This window comes from Vombatus ursinus, unplaced genomic scaffold (assembly GCF_900497805.2).
Source record: "Vombatus ursinus unplaced genomic scaffold, bare-nosed wombat genome assembly UNPS02014818.1, whole genome shotgun sequence".
Lineage (NCBI taxonomy): Eukaryota > Metazoa > Chordata > Mammalia > Diprotodontia > Vombatidae > Vombatus > Vombatus ursinus.
The window spans coordinates 58,372,988-58,387,112 of record NW_020954596.1 but is presented as its reverse complement, the minus strand read 5'-3'; the positions used below and the strand labels follow the sequence as shown (position 1 = coordinate 58,387,112).

Below are 14,125 nucleotides of genomic sequence, written 5' to 3'. Positions count from 1 at the left end.
GTGCTTTTTATATGTTTCCTGTAACATCTGAGCGTACCAGCAATATTCTAGGTAATCAGGCTTGGCATTTATATATAACACTTGTCTTCCAGGGTCTCCAAGTACATTGTAGACAGGGAACAAGAGGAAGCATCGCTTGTTTTGCCCACCTTCCATTTTGCCTCTTTATTTCTGGAAAATCAATCTATTGTAATTTTGAAAAGCATAGCTTCCTCCTGAATTGGAAATGACCCTACTGTGAAACTTTAAAAGGCCAAATAATAAAAGAATCGTAATACGCGTCACCAAAAGGGCCCCTGGCCGCCACTGCTGTTACTCGTCTGTCTCCTTCTTCCAGACGTTGCAAATGACTTTTGTTTGTCTGCCAAATTCTGCCCGCCTCCTGCTCCTTGGGGAAGAAAGAGCAGACATTACCAGAGCTTTCTGGCGGCAAAGCGAATGCCAGCATCTGTGAGCTCAGGAATCTATGAGGAAATGCTTCAGCAAGCAAGACATTAAACTCGAGGAAACAATAAGCGGTCACTCCTTCATGTAAACAGGAGAGGCACTGTGTTTTGTTTGGTCTGGTCCTCGGTGGCTGCTTTTGTGGGCAGAAAGATCCCTTATTCTCTATTTCTTTTCTTTAAAAAAGTCACCAAGGGATTATGGTGAGAAAGCATATGGAAGTTGGAGCCAGCTGGGGTGAGAGGAAAACCATATTAAAAACCTGGATCAGCTCCACTCCTGTGTAATGTACTTTTCAGACATCACAGCCATCCTAGGGTGGAGACTGACGCTTTGCAAGAGGTAGAGTTCTGGATTGATGGAATTCAGTTGTACACAGGGCAGCTAGGTGGAGCTGTGGATAGAGTGCCAGGCCTGGGGTTGGGAAGACCTGAATTCAAATCTGGACTCAGACAGTTACTAGCTGTGTGACCCTGGGCAAGTCATTTAACCCTGTCTGCCTCAATTTCCTCACCTGCAAAATGAGCTGGAGAAGGAAATGGCAAACCACTCCAGTATCTCTGCCATGAAAACCCCAAATGGGTCACAAAAAGTTGGACATGACTGAAACATCTGAATAACAGCAATAAAAGTTGTACCCACACAATATGTATGCATCAACCTGGAAATAGAAAATTAGATCAGATCAGAACAAGTGATCACTTCCCTGTTTTCAAACAACTATGTCCAACTTTCCATTGATAGTGACCTAACATACTCTTAGATTGTTTTAGGACCGAGTGACAAATATTAACTTCGACTCATGACCTCTTCTAGAAGAAGATTAGTATTCCCAATAGAGTGAGAAATTGAGGATGAGGAAACTGTGGCAAATAGGGCTAAGTGACTTGCCCAGGGTCATACAGCCAGTAAATGTCTAAGACTGTATTTGAGGATGACTCTTCCTGACCCCAAGCCCAGTGCTCCACTACCTTGGTGCCCCCACTGGGCCAATAGGAAAAGGCAAATGAGGAAGGTAGGTTAGTAGAGTGTATAGGGATGACACTGTTCTTCCAGTTTGCCAGGAACTGAAGTATGTGCATACCATCCAATAAGCTTCAGATAAAAATTATTTGTATTTTTTGCAGATCAAAGCACACTTTTTTAAACTTTCTTTTTCTTGTTTGTTTTTTTCTTGCCTGTGTTTTTTTTCACAGTATGGCTAATATGGAGATATGTTTTGCATGACTATACATCTATAATTTATATGAAATTGCTTGCCTTCTCAAGGAGAGGGGAGGGAGGGAAAGAATTTGGAACTCTAATTTTAAAATAATGTTAAAATTGTTTTTACATGTAATTGGAAAAAATAAAATATAAAAATTTTCACATTTAAAAAAAATTTGTATTTTTGCAGCTCTTTACTCCCTTTGAGGATGCAGAATTTAATTAGTATAGGTATACGTCTCTACACAGATCATGACCCTCACCATGTCTTAATAGATGATCTTCATGAATTATGACTGAAAAAAAAATCATCACCTAACTTTCATCACCAGAGGCAACTAGTGGTGCAGTGGCTAGAGCACTGGACCAGGAATCAGGAAGACCTAGTTCAAATCTAGGCTCAAACACTTATGAGCTATATAGTTCTGGGCAAATCACTGAAACCCCTACTTGCCTCAGTTTCCTCAATTACAAAATGAGGATAATTACACCTACCTCAAAGGGTTATGTGAGGATCAAATGCATTAATATTTGTAAAAAAGCACCTAGCCCAGTGCCTGTGACATAGCAGGTTTCCCTTAACGTTCAACCTTGTAGTGACCAGACTGTACAAGTTTATCTGGGTCAGTTCTTTGGCAACAGGCACACAGCCTATATAGCCATACCCATACTCAAAGCCTTTCCAGCTCTGTAGGATTTACCAGAGTCTGAGCTCTGCTGTCACAGGTTTTTAAAAGCCAGGATCACCTATGTATCACCATGAAGCATCAGAATAGGTCTTTAGCAGAGGTTGAAATAATGTATAATATGTGAATATGCTTAAGTATGTAAGTATATTTCTCTAAGTTTTCTGGAGTGGACCTGTGATTTCAGTGATATAGGGCTACCAAGGAGGGTGAGGCACCCAAGCAGCTCATTGTGTTGGAGAGTTTCTTGGGGCACTGAGCTCAATGACTTGCCCAGAACATGTGTGAGATATGGGACTTGTACCCAGGTCTTCCTGAGCCTGAGGCCAGCTCTCTAGCCAATATACCATGCTGCCTCTCATATGCAGTTATATCTATGGAAATTTGTGCATGTACATAAAGATGTAATACTGAACAATATCCTGTAAAATTAAAGTCTTTTAAAATATTCCCTGCCAAAAGATAAAAGCTCATCAATAAAGTTCTTAGTCCTCCTTGGTCTCTGTGAACTTTCGTTCAACCAACCTCTCAGAGGCAGGAAAATCTTGGAGGTAGATTCCAGGATGGAAAACTGCCAAGGCCACTACACAAACTACTCATCATTCTGGGAAGCAGCCCCAGTCAAGATGGAGCATGGCAGCTGCCCCAAGAGGTGAGACAGCCACAACTACTGAAGAGCCAGAAAAGAACATTCTTGTCACCAAAGTCCTTGGTGCCATCATGTGGCTTAGCCATCAGAAACTGATATGGGTTTATCAGGGGAAATGACATTAAGGAAGATGCATTACTCCCTGCTCTGCCACTAAACCCAAAGAACCCTAAGAACCTTTCCCCCTGAAACCTTTTAGATGGACATAAGCTCCTTGAGAAAAACTCCATTAGAATGTGAGCTCCTTGAGAAAAGAGACTGTTGTATTTCTATTTGTATCCCCAGCACTTAGCGCAACACTTTGTATATAGTAAGGGCTTAATAAATGCTTCATTCATTCATTCATTCATTCACAAACCCATCCCAAACCAGTTCACTTGAGGATACACACAGCTTTGCACATACGTCCTCAAGGAAAGAAGTGGGAAGATTTTTCTCATTTGGACACAACTGAGCTAGGGGAGTAAGAAAGGATAGAGAGAGCCCCACCCATGGACAAATTAAAGGTGGAGTTACCCAAGACTGGGACTGACCTCCCTGTCAACTTCAGTTTCATAAATGTCAGTGATTCCTGTGGACTAAAAATTTGTCTTTAGAAGTTCTTGCAAAAGTGAGTCTCCTGAGACGTCTCCTTAGGGCTTATGCTCTGGGGACAAGAATGCAACACGTACACAGATAAACAAATAGAAAGTAATTTGAAGGAGAGAGGGAACATTAAACACTAGGGGGAATGAGGACAGGCTTCATAAAATAAGTGGCCAGCTGCTCCCTGCATCCTGGAAATATCACTACCCTGGTACTGGAGAGAACATGGTTCTCATTTCACCTCCACTCCTACAAATGAGCTGCATAATCTCAGGCAGGTCACTTAGCCGCTGTACGCTTCAATTTTCTCATATATAAAACAAGGGGCTGAACAAAATTTCTAACCTCCTCCCGTTCTAACATTCTAGCTCCCTTGTTTCTCATGACTCTTGCCTTCTGGACTGAGCTTGGGACTCATATTCTCTAGCAGCCCTTCTTTCGTGAGTGTCCCCCACCTCCTATCACTTTCTCTACCATCTATTCCCATCAAAAAGCTCCCCCCTGCCCTCACACCAGCACTGTCATTGTTGGTTAGATCAAGATCCTTTAAAAACAAAACAAACAGATCTCAGTTTGATGGGGTTTTCAGGCTTTTGCACACTAGAAATACTCTACACAGTTTGGGCAAATAGAGGGATAGACTCTATTCACTCTCACGGAACTGGAAGGAAATGGAGACCATTTCCCATCTTCCTTTTCCTTACAGTTTTACAGAAATACATTCATTGTGCTGCCTAAATGAGCTTGGGTCAGAGCAAGAAGGATTTTCTTTCCAAAGTCACTGTAAACCTGAGGAAAGTTTGGCTTCCAGGACATCTGGCCACAAACAACACAGTACTGTATTTATATCCAAAGCATTACTAATTGCCTTGTTAACAGAGGTCCTCTCAAGAGAATGAAATTTAAGCAGAGAAATATCAAAGCTCGATTGAGAAAGAATTGATTTGATCCAGGGCCTGATAGTATTTCCAGCCGCCAGTTTCAGAAGTCCCACTGTGCCAATAAAGCACATTTGAATAGTATTGCCAGGAGGATATGACCTGTCAGGGCAGATTTGCAAACAGGAAAGGAGGCAGAGGCCTTTCTTGTCTAGACATCTGATTAGTAGAAAATTGTAGGATTATGGAGAGCTTGAATCTTGCTGGCTGCCATCTCTGAGGAAGCCAAACTCACTATGGAAAGGCCTGAATGGAAGAAAAATGTGTCTTCCATTTAAAAAAATGATAAATGGTGCTTATCCACCTTTCTACTCTGGTGGTCAAAGATGGATCAAGGGAACAGAGACATCAAGTTAGTGCTCAAGTTTTTGACAGCTTAGGACTGTCAGCTAAGTCTAAGGTGCCTACTTTGGTCATCTCAGACAAAGATGTTAAGGAATCTTATTATTATTACATTGACTCTCTTTTCAGGCTTCAGTTTGCTCATCTGCAAAATGACAGCTTTGGACTAGTTCCCTTTCAGGTCCCTCCCAGTTGTAATAAACTCCATGAACTCCATCTTCCCTCTGATCACTGTCTATTTGCTGACTAGGGCTTTGCTGAAATCATAGAAACAGCCAACAGAGAAGGAAACCAATACTCCTGAGCTAAGCTCCAATGGAGCCAAGTCAAGTCTGGTGGCTATTTGAAAAATGATGAGGATTGTGACTCTGAAGGCCAGGGAAATAATCAGAACTCTTGAGGGGACAGAAGGAAGGGCTCTACAAGGAGCTTAAGACTGAGTTTTCTTAGCTTCATCATATATAGTCTTGGATTTGGAATCAGAAAGCACAGGTTTGAATCTTGGCACTTGAACAAATTAGACTGGATGATCTCATTCCAGGTGTGGAGAAAGGCCTTAACAAAGACTTAGAGATAAGATGAACATGACATATTAAGGAGATAGACCTGCCTGGTTATTGTACAGATAAAGGGGATAGTAACTAGAGGCACTGTTAGCATGGTAAAGCAAAAGTTGTTAGTTTGTTTTTTAATATGACAGAGACATGTTTATGCTTGAGGGTAAAAGAACAGGAGCCAGTGGAGAGGGAGTGAAGATGATGAAGATGGGATAAGTAGAGAAGTGAGTTCCCTCAGGCACTGTAAAGGGATGGGATCTAGGACAAACATGACACAGGGTTAGATTTAGGTGGGGGAAAGGTTGAGAAAGTACTGCTGAGACAGATCAACACTGTGTTAAGGACAATAGTTGAAGCAATTCACTCCAGACCGCCATTTTAGAAAAATAGGATAGGAGGCCACAGACCAAAAGTGGGGCAAGAAGTTAAAATAATGAATGTAAAGCCTGTTTGGGAGCAGCTACTGAGGGCAGTGTGTTAGGGAGTTGATGAGAGATAAATAAGGATAATACCACCCAGTAAAGAGGGTCCAGCTAAAGTTGGATGGCATGAATGCCTCCCAGGCCAGGAAGGAAGGAAGAAGTATGTAATAAGGGAAATGACTCATAACAGTGAAGTAATCATATGGGTAACTTGTTAGGCCCCATGTTTGGAGACATCACTTGTATCATTTCAGATAATGCTTTGCAGCCTGTTCAGGTAAACCAGGAAAAAGATCGCTGTTTTCTATGCCCTTGGCAAATCATGTCCCTATCATACATAGTGATCTCTTATTCTAACAATGAAAGAAGGAGGTTACCTTTCCTCATTTACTGATTTTCCAAATCAAGTTTGAACAAAGAAGAATACACAAGCCTACTTGGTTCTACAAAATGGTTAGTGTCACACTGGGTCTTGGTTGGTAACAGAACAAGGCAACAAGAATAACATTGAGAGCAGTGTCCAATAACCAAGGTAGAAGTTGGTACTATCTATCATTTGGACAAAATGGAGCTCAGGTCTAGAAAAGGCACTGAAAGCATGGAACTGCTATAGACCCAACTAGTATGGCAAGAGGCCAGGGAATATTAGCTAAGACAGAGAGGAACAAAAGTCAGGGATAAGGTTAGGAAAATGGAAAACAAAGGAAATAGACAAAAGAGACCAAAGCAGAGGTTCTAGGCAATATGAAGGCAAGACTAGACCAAAGAAACTAAATAACAAAAGGTCAAGATCCCTCACTAGGAGAACTAGAGACCTGGCTTCTTGTGTCATCTCTGCTCCTTACAAGGTGTATGACTCTGGTCAAATCACTTAACCTTGATGAACTTCAACTTCCTTATTTGTAAAATGAGGATAATAATACCTGTCCTGCCTATTTCACTCCTACACTCAGTAGGATGTGGTACACATCAAGATAAACAACATAATAATTCAATTAGACAGACGTACATTAGGCATTTATTGTGCTGTAACAAGAGATATATAAAGGCAAATGATAGAGTCCCTGCCTTCGTGAACCTTGGCCTTTTGAACATTGTGAAATGCTATACATATGTAAAGAGTGATCATCATTATAACATCTTATATTTATATGACACTTTACAATTTACAAAATGTTTTCCTTATAATAGCCCTGTAAGGTAGATTGGGTAAGTAATTATTGTTCCCATTTTACACAATTGGAACCAAAACCCAGATGTGTTAAGTGATTTGTCCATGGTGATACATCATTAGAACCAGAACTTGAAACCAGTTCTGACTCCAATCAAGTTTTTCTACTATGTCATACTACCCACCATCAGTTATCATCATCACCACCACCATCACCACCACCTCCATCATTCTTGGACTAGAGGAAAGGGTTCAAAGAAACTGTGACTTTGCCCACAGACAGACAGAGGAACTAGAACCCAAGCCTTCTGAGTTTTAATCTAGGACCTTTTGCTAACTAGTGTGATCCTGGGTAAGTCACTTAACCTTGTTTGCCTCAGTTTCCTCATCTGTAAAATGAGCTGGAGAAGGAAAGGGCAAAAACCACCCCAGTGTCTTTGTCAAGAAAACCCCAGTAGGAGTCATGAAGAGTAGGACAAAACAGAAAAATGACTGAACAATAACAAAAATGGGGCTACCACTTCTGGCTCTAAATAATACAATCCAATTGTTTTGAATGTTGTTTGACATTCACCAACCAAAGAAGGTTTGCTTTGTTCCAACTCCCTTTGCCAAAATCTCTGGAAGAACCAGTTGAAGTTCTTTGAGCTACAGTGGTACCTGCTTCAAGACTTTTAAGTCTTTAGACTTAAGACTTATTTCTCAAAATGCTACCACTTGAGGGAATTTGAGGTATCAAGGCACAGTGAAAAGGATACTGGATTTGGAGTCAGAGAACCTGGATTCAAATCGTGGCTCTGAATTTTACAACCAGTGTCTGATAAAGGCTTCATTTCTGAAATATATAGAGAACTGAGTCAAATTTATAAGAATACAAGTCATTCCCAAATTGATAAATGGGATTCAAAGGATATGAACAGGCAGTTTTCAGAGGAAGAAATTAAAGCTATCTATAGCCATAAAAAAAATGTTCTAAATCACTATTGATTAGAGAAATGCAAATCAAAACGACTCTGAGGTACCACATCATAACCTATCAGATTGGCTAACATGACAAAACAGGACAATGATAAATGTTGGAGAAGACGTAGGAAAATTGGAACACTAATGCATTATTGATGGAGCTGTGAGCTGATCCAACCGTTCTGGAGAGCAAATCTTGGCTCTGCCATTTGCTACCTCTGTGACCTTGGGCAAGTTATTCTCTAGCCTCAGTTTCTTCATCTGTAAGATGATGGGGTTGGATTTAGGTGACTTATAATGTTCTTTCCTGGCTTTTATATCTAAATAAATGATCTAGTTTGATCCTCTCATTCTTATAGCTGGAGAAACTAAGGTCCAGGGCGGAGCCAAGATGGCAGAGCAAAAGCAGTGACTTGCTTGAGCTCTCCCTCAAATACAATCAGAAGACAACAAAGGCAAAGCTCCTACATCCAAAGCCTCCAAGAAAAATATGAATCAGTCCCAGGCCTTGGAAGAGCTCAAAAGGGATTTTGAGAAGCAAGTAAGAGAAGTAGAGGAAAAACTGGGAAGAAAAATGAGAGTGATGCAAGAAAATCATGAAAAACAAGTTAACAGCTTGCTAAAGGAGACCTAAAAAAATACTGAAGAAAATAACACCTTAAAAAAATAGCCTAACCCAAATGGCAAAAGAGGTCCAAAAAGCCAATGAGAAGAAGAATGCCCTAAAAAGCAAAATTGGCCAAATGGAAAAGGAAGTCCAAAAGATTACTGAAGAAAATACTTCCTTAAAAATTAGAATAGAACAATTGGAAGCTAGTGACTTTATGAGAAATCAAGACACTGTAAAACAAATCCAAAAGAATGAAAAATTAGAAAACAATGTGAAATATCTCATTGGAAAAACAACTGACCTGGAAAATAGATCCAGGAGAGAGAATTTAAAAATTATTGGACTACCTGAAAGCCATGATCAAAAAAAAGAGCCTAGACATCATCTTTCAAGAAATGATCAAGGAAAACTGTCCTGATATTTTAGAACTAGAGGGCAAAATAGAAATTGAAAGAATCCACCGATCTCCTCCTGAAAGAGATCGCCAAAGGAAAACTCCTAGGAATATTGTAGCCAAATTCCAGAGTTCCCAGGTCAAGGAGAAAATATTATAAGCAGTTAGAAAGAAACAATTCAAGTATTATGGAAACACAATCAGGATAACACAAGATTTAGCAGCTTCTACATTAAGGGACTGCAGGGCATGGAATATAATATTCCAGAGAGCAAAGGAGATAGGATTACAACCAAGAATCACTTACCCAGCAAAACTGAGTATAATCCCTCAGGGGAAAAAATGGTCATTCAGTGAAATAGAGGACTTTCAAGCATTCTTGATGAAAAGACCAGAGCTGAATAGAAAATTTGACTTTCCAATACAAGACTCAAGTGGAACATGAAGAGGTAAACAGGAAAGAGAAATCATAAGAGACTTCCTAAGGTTGAACTGTTTACATTCCTGCACGGAAAGATGATATTTGTAACTCATGAGACCTTTGTCAGTATTAGGGTAGTTGGAGGGAAAAAAATTATATAATTATATGTATAGATAGATTAGATAGATAGATAGATAGAGGGCACAGGGTGAGTTGAAGATGAAGGGGTCATATCTGGAGAATAAAATTAAGGGGTGAGAGAGGATTATACTAGGAGAAGGAGAAAGGAAGAGGTAGAACAGGGTAAATTATCTCACAAAAAAACAGATAAGAAAAGGTTCTTACAGTGGAGAGGAAATGGGGGAAGGTGAGAGGGAATGAGTGAATCTTATTCTCATAGGATTTGACTTAAGGAGGGAATAACATATACACTCAACTGGGTATGGAAATCTTTCTTACCCTACAGGAAACAGGAGGGGAAGGGGACAAGAGAATAGCAGGATGATAGAGAGGAGGGCAGATTGGGAAAGGGGGTAATCAGAAGCAAATACTTCTGAGGACGGACAGGGTCAAAATAAAGAATAGAATAAATGGATGGGCGGGATAGGATTAAGGGAAATAGAGTTAGTTTTTCACCACATGTCTACTATGTAAGTGTTTTGCATAACTGCACAAGTATAGCCTATATTGAGTTGCTTGCCTTTTCAATGAGGGTAGGTGGGGAGGGAGGAAGGGAGAAAATTTGGAACCCAAAGTTTTAAAAACACATGTTCAAAAAAAATGTTTTCACATGCAACTGGGAAATAAGAAATACAGGAAATGGGGTACAGAAATCTATCTTGCCCTACAGGAAAATAGAAGGGGAAGGGGATAAGGGAACAGGGGGAGAAGTAGAAGGAAAGGCAGACTAGGGGAAGGGGTATTCAGAATACATGCCATCTTGGGGTGGGGGGAGGGGCAAGATGGAGTGAAAATTTGGAACTCAAAATCTTGTGGAAGCAAATGTTGAAAACTAAAAATAAATAAATTTATTAATTAAAAAAGAAAGAAAGAAAGAAACTGAGGTTCTTGCCTAGGATCACAAGGCTAGACTGTGTCTGAGACTCAAACTGAGGTCTTCCTGACTCTAAGTACAGAACAAGATCTATTATGCACTGGAATACTTTACCTTTTTTTGGTAAAGTAGCTTGCCTCCGATAACACTGATAGTAAGTAACAGAACCAGGACTATAACACCAGTTTCTGGACTCCCCTTCCAGTGTTCTTTTATTTTCCACCCTGTTATTTCTTGTCTTCCAGGAAAATAATATTTCTTTTATTTATCCTAGAAAACCAGTGATCCTAGGATAAACAAAAAATATCCTCCTTTGTGCTTTCCAAATATCTTTCTTATGCTTGAAATACCCACCACGGGTATAATTCAGGCACTGACTTTGGAGTTGGAGGTTCTGGGTTCATGTCCCACTTCTTATGCTTACTACTTTATGACTTTGAGTGAGTCACGGACCCTCTGCAGGCCTCCGTTTTCTCATTTGTAGAATGAAAGGGTTGGACCAGATGAGCTCTCCATCTAGGATCCTATGACTTTGAACCGGTAACTCACAAACAAATGTGCATAGATGAGGGTTTCGGATAGGATAGCAGAGCCTCAAGGGGAGATGGATGAGTCCAAAATGGCAGAGGTTAAGGGACAAAGAAAGCAGGTGAAGCATACAGGCTTCAATGGAACATTTCACTGCAACGGCTAGGGGTGGGGGAAGAGTTGGAGGCCACATGTCCTCCAGGAAGAGCAAAGGAAGGACAACCATCCACCTTCATCAGTTCAAGATAGTCGGAGGAGAGTCCAGTATCTTGTTGCCCAAAGTTCAAGGCAGCAGCAGCCCTCGGAGGCCCTGCAGGAGGAGCTTGATACTAATTCACAAAGTTCTTGTAATCAGTTTAGTTACATAACAAAACTCAGATCAGAGTGAGGATTAACAGAGGGGGGTTTGAAAAGTTCTTTGAACTTCCAAGATGAAAGATTCTATGTAAGTACAAAGAATTATCGCTGTATTAATTGTGACATAAACACATTATTTCACCACAGCCAGAAGCAGAGGAGGAAATGATCAGCTGCCAGCCCAGTGATCACCTGGGGCTTGGCATTACCTTCTACAACGGCATTTCTCCCTTGTCTCCCAGAGAGGGATTAAAAAAAAAAAAGAAAGAAATGCATCTGCTGGCTTCTTCTATATTAAGTAGGCCTGGTAGAACATAGCTCTCCAGCCTGGCCGGGCGCTCCTCCCCCATGGGGTACATGGTGACTTAGTGCATTCTAAGCCGCAGGCTAATGGCTCTTAGCCAGGGAGGGCGGGGATGAGCCTGATGTAATCCCGAGAGTGGTCAGAGACTTTGAGAGCCTTCCCGGCCCGCCCACCTGCCCACAGCCCAGCACCCCACTGCTCTATATGTTATTGTTCACAGATGGCAGTTGTCAGACCCCGTCAGCTTCACACGCACATCCGCATTCCTGAAATACATAACGGCCTGTGCTTTACCTTCTAGGGCCCTCAATTCAATAACATGTCAAGTCCCTTCAGTCTCACCCAGCGTTAAAATCTTCTCACCCACTTACTGGCTTTGCATTTAGGGGAACTGTAGCATTATTGCACTTTAAATATTTAAAGGGGGCAGAAAGGCAAGTGTCTCTGTAAAATTCATTAAGTTGGGAAGGCAGAGCTAAATGGGCATCATTTGTTTGTTCTGTGATGGAAGTCGGGAAATGGAGTGCCCGCCTCCAGTTCTTACAGGGGTGGGACTGTTTGTCCAAAATGCTGTATATAATGTAGACCGAGTATCAGCTGCCATAGCACATAATGATCAGTGAAGGTCGTTTTCATTGGCCCCTGCCCTGGATTATAATACAAACAGCTCATCATCCCCTCCAAGCTGGTCCTTCCACTTGCAGCTAAGTCTGGATCTCTCAAACTTGACCTGAATTTGATGGCACAGAATCTCAGAGGGTCACCACAATGGAAATGTGGCCTAGACTAGCTTAGGGAGGTCTTCTCATCACAGACTCACTTATAACCGAATGCTGACTGCCCAGTCAATAGAGTCCAGAGCACAGATAACGATTGAGAAGATACCAAGTAGATGAAAATGAGGATGAGATGGAAAAATAGTATCATAGATAGTATTACAGAGACAACAACGTGAACTTACACAGACTTCAGGGACAGTAGAGGATAGAAGGGCCTGGCATGCCATATAGTCCACAGGGTCAGAAAGGGTAGGACACAAGGCAACAACTAAAATGCCTAACTCCAAGGTCACATCCCTTTCCACGGGTTGGGCTACCAGGAAAGGTACATAGAAATGCTTTACATTTATAGCAGCCCAGAGCATGAAGTGCTAGGTTCTAACGGGAGCTAGATAAGCCCCTATCTTATTCCAGCAGCTACAAAAATACATCAGAAAAATATTCAGTTGCTTTCAGATGTACCTGAAGGCACCTACTATTTCTAGCTTCATTTCTGACTGAGAAGATTTTTAAGTTGACAGCAAACACTACTGAGGACAATCGGGTGTGTCTGGGGAACTGCTTTGGTAAATTTACCAGGACCAAGAATTATATAAGACTAAAACCAAAACTAGATTACACATCACTGCCGTGGATTATATGGTGCCTTATGCAAATCATAAGGTATGAGTGATTCCTGGAGCAAAGTATTCCTTCTTATATAGGAACCATGTTTTAAAATCTGGCCTGGATGAAATTACAAAAAAGTCACTCCATTTCAGGGACTGATGGTATGTATACTCTAGGGTAGATGTCCCTTTAGGTTTTGGGGTATTAGCAAAACAGACTACCAAAAAGAGGATCTGGCAATTGTCATGTTTCACCAAGCTGACACTGGGGAATATGGATGCCATGAAGAGACAATGACTTAATTCATCGTAAGAATTTGTGGCTGAGTGGATGACTTATGTTTTTCTTTCACGTTGGCAGCTGGGCTATAAATCCACCATTTTGATGGCTTACTATCAACAACACTGTGACCTACACTTGTCTTTTGTTGGGTATTCTTGACCCAGTGCATAATGGATCCTGTTCTGTTCTCGGAGTCAAGAAGACCTCCGAGAAGAGAAGAGGAAAAAAAAAATGTGTACCTTGGTGGTGCTATAGAAACCAACTAGGGTATGTGAGATGGGAGGGAGGAAACCAAGGTACATTATGGGCCCATCCCCCATTTCTTTGTATCAGAGGATCCTATTTGAAGCAACAGTGATAAATGTGGACTCTGTTGTCCAGGTGATCTTTCTAATGGAAAGAAAGTCTAGCCTAGCCTTCTGACCCTCGCAAAGTCACTTAACCTCTGTACTTTGATTTACTCATTTGGGTATTGGAGATTCGTAATAGCACCTCACTCACAAGATTGTTCTGAGGTTCCAATGAGATAATGTACTTTAAACGGAAAGCTATAAAGATTTTAACCATCATTGTAAACAAGTGCAAGATGAACTCTTGTTTAGTGTAGTAAAAGTGTGATATTCTGAACCTTTCTAGCTTAATGGTAGTGATTAAACTGAATACCTTGTTTTTTATGGAAAAAAAAATAAAAGCACCCTTTGAAATGCCCCCACTTGAGAAAACTCCTGGAAATACAGATAATTCAATCAAGCACTTCCAGAATCCCAAGGATTAGTTGGGTCTTTGACATTCTCATCAAGCACCAGTCTGCCCGAAAGCTTCAC

General features: G+C 41.0%; 1 pseudogene; it reads left to right on the top strand.

Annotated features, from left to right (window-relative positions):
• The first annotated feature begins 11,851 nt into the window (after positions 1-11,851).
• On the top strand, positions 11,852-13,321 carry LOC114023813 (annotated as a pseudogene).
• The last annotated feature ends 804 nt before the right edge of the window (positions 13,322-14,125 follow it).